This window comes from Dipodomys ordii, unplaced genomic scaffold (assembly GCF_000151885.1).
Source record: "Dipodomys ordii isolate 6190 unplaced genomic scaffold, Dord_2.0 Scaffold187, whole genome shotgun sequence".
Lineage (NCBI taxonomy): Eukaryota > Metazoa > Chordata > Mammalia > Rodentia > Heteromyidae > Dipodomys > Dipodomys ordii.
In genome coordinates this window covers 1,182,579-1,188,200 of record NW_012267403.1, presented here as the reverse complement: position 1 = coordinate 1,188,200, position 5,622 = coordinate 1,182,579, and positions in this window count along the sequence as shown.

Below are 5,622 nucleotides of genomic sequence, written 5' to 3'. Positions count from 1 at the left end.
CTGTAGAAGTATTGCCATTTTAACGATGTTAATCTTCCCAATCCAGGTTCATGGGAGGTTTTTCCATGTCCTAAGTTTTGCTTTAATTTTATTTTTTAGGTTTTAAAAGTTTTCATTGTAGAGGTCCATCACATCGTTAGTTAAGTCCTAGGTATTTTATTTTTTGTGTGACTATTACTATAGGAATTGCTTTCCTGATTTAAGTTGAGCACTTCTCATTTTTGGCATACAGAAAAACCATTGATTTTTGAGGGTGAATTTTATACCCTGCAACTCTGGCAAAGTTTCAAATTATCTCGAATAATTTGGGAGTGGAGTCCATGGGATTCTTTAAATCCAAGAGCATATTATCTCTAAAGAGAGAGAGAGTTTTACCTCATATTTCCCTATTTGGATCCCCTTTATGCATGCATCTTGTCGTATTGCTTTAGATAGGCATTCTAATACTAAATTGAAGAGACATACAGAGAGCAGACATCCTTTTCTTGTTCCTGAATTCAGAGGAAATGGCTTTAGCTTTTTGCCCATAAGTATAATGCTGGCTGTAGTTTGTCATACACAGCCTTTATTATATTGAGGAATGTTTCATTGATTCCTAGTTTTTTCAGAGTTTTCATCATAAAAGGATGTTGCATATTGTCAAATGCTTTTCCATAGCTATTGAGATAATCATGTGGTTCTTATCCTTGCTCGTGTTGATGCGATGAAATATATTAATTTATTTGTGTATATTGAAACAGCTTTGCATCCCTGAAATTAATCTTGTTTGATCATGGTGTATGATTTACTTGATGAGTTGTTGAAGTCTATTGACCAAGAATTTGTGAAGAAGTTTTGCATTAATATTCATCAAAGAAATGGATCTGTAGTTCTCCTTGTTTGATGAGTCTCTGCCTTGTTTTGGGATGAGGGTCATGATAGCTTCATAGAAAGAGTTTGGCAGTGAATTTTCACTTTCAATTTAATTGAAGAGTTGGAGGAGTATTGGTTTGAGTTCTGCACTGAAGGCCTTGTAGAATTCAGCTGTAAACCCACCTGGTCCTGGGCTTTTCTTGGGTGGGAGACCCCTTATTGCTGTTTCTATTTCAATGCTTGATATGTTTCTGCTAAGTTTGTTTAACTCATCTTGGTTCAGTTTGGGCATGCCAATATTTGCTAGTCTATTTAGTCTATTAGTCTATTTCTTCCTGGTTCTCAAGCTTATTAGCATAAAGGTTTGAGAACTATTCCCTTAGAATGTTCTGAATCTTGGTTCTTTCTGTGGTGATGTTTCCATTCTCATCTCTTAGTTTGTTTATTTTGGCATATTCCCTTATTTTTCTGATAGGATTTGCTAAGGGTTTGTCAATTGTGTTTTTTTTTCTTTTTAGAACCAACTCTTTGTTTTGTTGATTCTTTCTATGGTTTCTTTGGACTCTAATTCATTTAATTCTGATTTAATTTTAATTATTTCTTTCCATCTAATGGATTGGGGTTCAACTAGTAGCTGTTTTTCAAGGAGCTTCAGGTGCTGTGTTAAATTGTTTTGTGTGTGTATGTGTGTGTGATTTTTTTTTATTGTGAAAATACCGTATAGAGGGGTTACAATTACAGGGGCAAGATAATGAGTACATTTCTTATCAAGCATTGTTGACTATTTCTTTGTTTCCTGTTCCCATCCCTTCCCATCTCCCATCACCCCCCAGCCTCCCATCCCCCCAAAGTATGTTTTTCGACATGATGACTTGTACATCTCATTGTTGCAATGGATCCACCTGTATCCCTATTTAAACACTTTGTTTTTTCCCTTCCCCTCCACAAATTATACCAACATCAAATACAGTGAAAGCAGGAGTTATACCGTCGGGGAGGGACATACAAAGCAACAAAGAAATCATCTTATAAATATGTTAGAAACAATCATATGAAAGAAAAAATATTTGAATACTTATCTTGGGGTTCATTTCACCTAACATCAATTTATCTGACCTTTTCTGCTTGTCTCATACATATACTAGTTATTGCAAATAAAGGAAACCATGGGACCTATGTTTCTTTGGGCCTGGCTTACTTTGCCTTGTTAAATTGTTGGTTTCAGATCTCTCCAATTCATTGATGTAGGAGCTCATAGCTATAAACTTGCTTCTGAGTACTGCCTTTGCTATGTCCCAGAGGAACTGGTCATTTGCGTGTTCATTTTTGGTAAATATCATGAACATTTGAATTTCCTTGCCAATCTCTTCTGTGACCCACTGGTGGTTAAATAGTGTGTTGTTCACCCTCCATGCTTTAGAGGATTTTCTTTGGTAGCTTTTGGTGTTGAATTCTAATTTTATTTCCTTGTGGTGTGAGAAAATGCAGGACATAATTTCAATGTTTCTGAATTTGGACAAATTTGCTTTATAACCTAAAATTTGGAGAATGTTCTGTGTGCCGCTGAGAAGAACGTGCATTCTGATGCTGCTGGGTGAAATGTTCGGTAGATGTCTAAGGTTTCTCTGTTGAGTTTTTGGTGGGTTGACCTCTCCAGCAGGGATACTGGTGTGTTAAAGTCTCCAACAATTAATGTCTTTGGATCTATGTGAGATTTGAGGGGAAGTAGTGTTTCTTGGATAAATTTGGGCGCTCCTTCATTTGGTGAATAGATATTTAGATATGTAATATCCTCCTAAAGGAGAGATCCCTTAATTAGTATATAATGATCTTCTATATCTCTACTGGCTAATTTTAATTTTAAGTCTATTTTATCTGATATTTGGATTGCAATTCCTGCCTGTTTAAGGAGGCCGTTTGCTTGGTAGATTGTATTCCAGCCTTTCACGTTCAGAATATATTTGTTTTGTGGGCAAGGTGTATCTGTTGAAGGCAGCAGATAGAAGGATCTTGTTTTTTGATCCAACTAGACAGTCTATGTAGCTTAATTGGGGAGTTAAGTCCATTAATATTGAGATGTAGAACTGAGAGGTGTTTGGTAGTTCCTGCCATGGTATCCACCATCTTGGGGGCTGTGCCAACTGGGTCCATCCTATGATTCTTGGATTCTCTGTTTGGGGGCTGTTTCTTGGCCTTTATCATGCTCTTGTTGGTTTTCTATGTGTAGGGCATCTTTAAGTATCTTTTGTGGGGCTGGTTTGCTGGAGATATATTGTATCAATTTTTCCTTGCTATGCAAGGTTTTTATTTGTCCTTCAGTTATGAAGGAGAATTTAGCTGGGTATAGTATTCTTGGTTGATAGTTTTTTGTCTTTAGGGCGTGGCACACATTATTCCAGGCTCTTCTTGCTTTCCTTGTCTCTGCTGAGAAATCTGAAGTTATTCAGATTGGTTTCCCTTTATACGGGATTAATCTTTTCTCCCTGCCAGTTTTAAGGATCCTTCCCTTGGTCTGAATTGAGCATGTGTGGATTACAATGTGACAGTGGATGTCCTGTTCTGGTCTGATCTATTTGGCATTCTAAAGGCTTCTTGTATCTGAATGGGCCTGTGGTTTTGCATGTTTGGGAAGTTCTCTGCCAGGATCCTGTTAAATAACTTTCATAGACCCTTAACTTCTGTCTCTATGCCATCCTCTACACCCATTAGCCTTCAATTATGTGTTCTGATGGTGTCTCCTAAATGGTGAATGAATCTATCATATTTCTAGGATTTGTCTTAGACACTTCTTCTGTTCTTTCTCTATAATGTTTAGGCTGTCTTCAATCCCAGAGATTCGATCTTCTGCACGGTCTAACCTACTGTCAAGACTTTCTACTTCGTTTTTTATTTCCTTTCCTTCCAATTGTTCAGATTTGATGGCTTCAAATTCTTTTTTTTTTAACTTGTATGGATTTCTTTACCTCATTAGTTTGGTTTTCAGTCTTCATTCTCAAATCCTTTAGTTGATTGGTTATAGTTTCTTTGGATTCCCTTTCCTTCCGTTGGGCTTCATTCAGCATTCCCTTTGTGGCCTTCATGGATTCCTCCAGCTTTCTGTCTGTAGATTCCAGGAATGCCCCTATTAATCTTTCTGTATTCTCATCCTGCTAACGCCATTCCTGTACTAATCTTTGATTAGCCTCCTCACCCTCAAGAAATTCCTGTATTAATCTTTGGTTAGCCTCCTCATGCCCACACATTTCCCTATCACGCTCATACAGAGTCCTTGGCAGGCTTTCAATATTTTCATTCAGCATGTTTACCAGTAGTGTTTGTAGAGCATTTGGGAAACTCTCCTCTGGGCTATTCATTAACTGCCCTGTTGCCTGATTATCATGAGTGGGAGTTGAGATACCTGGACCCACCATTTGTCTTGTTTCTCTGGTTTGTTCTTCCCATTTGGGTATGAAAGCAAAACCAATTCCACACTAGAACACTATTTTAAGGCAAGCATCAACCAGAGCTCTGTTATTGCACAGATTGTTTGACACAGTCAAAATGAGTACATGTACAATCTAGTTCAACCGATACAATCTAGTTCAACAACAACCAACTAGGGATCAACAGATTAAGAAAATCAAAGAAGGAGTCAGCAGATCAAAATCAATAGGTTTAGGGAGACTTATGAGGAGAAAATAAGATTAGAGGAATGTGGGGAGGGAAGGGAGAAAGGGAATATAACCAAGACCTAAGTGCAGAGAGAGGAAAAGGATAGAAGAAAAGGAGAAGAAAAATACAGAACAAGGAAAACTGAAAAATAAAAAGTTTAAAAATGAAACACTTAAAAATTATATAAGTATAAAGAAATAATACTACAATTAAGGGAGTTAAGGATGGGAGTTTGTGAATGGAGTAATCAATATCTGCATTAAGTATGCACACAGTGAAGGGTAAGGTCTAATAATTGAAGATAGGTATGTATGTGGGGATGAACAGAACACCAGTTAAGTATAACAAAAATACAAAAACACCAAAAGGGAAAAGAGTAAAAATAAACATTTTAAAAAACCTGAAATAAAAATAATGAAGAAAATAGAAAACAATTTTTTAAATTAATAAATTAGGTAGAAAAAAGTGTTCTTCAATTTTTTTCTGGGGAGGGAGGGCTTATGTCTCGCCTGTGTGTGTAATAAGTCTCCTGGTGGAGTCTCTGGTTTGCTTGTGATGTTTGGTTTTCCTGTGGCTTGATTGGTTTCTTACATCAGTTTGTTTGAGCAGGCAGAAGGAAGCTTTGCCTTACCAGGGACTTTATGACTCTCTTCCCAGGCTAGTTCAGTGGGAGGGTGATCTGCTTTGAGTATCACAAAAGAGGGAGATGGCTCTTTCCACTAGCTTGGAGTTGCTGTGATGGGGATAGGTTGTGGGTAGGGTTGACGCCTGTCAGCAATCAGTAGCTTTTCCCTTTGTGGCTAGCTCCTGAGAGACACACAGCCCAGCTTGGAGCCATTCTCAGGATTTATGTTTACTGAATTTCCAATTATTTTTCTTTTACCCTCCTGCAGGTGGGTCTGCTGCCTGTGCTTCAGTGGAGTGGGGCAGCCTCTAGCTCCATTTATACAGTGAATAAAATCACTCCTCCCTGGGTGGAGCTTGTTTAGCTCCCAGTTAATCCTCTGCCATCTTCTTCCAGACTCTCTCTTTTTCTGTTTTATTAGCAAAAATTTACTTTAGAAACAATTTTTATGATGATGTTTTTCATATATGTATATATTGTATTTTCATTGTAAT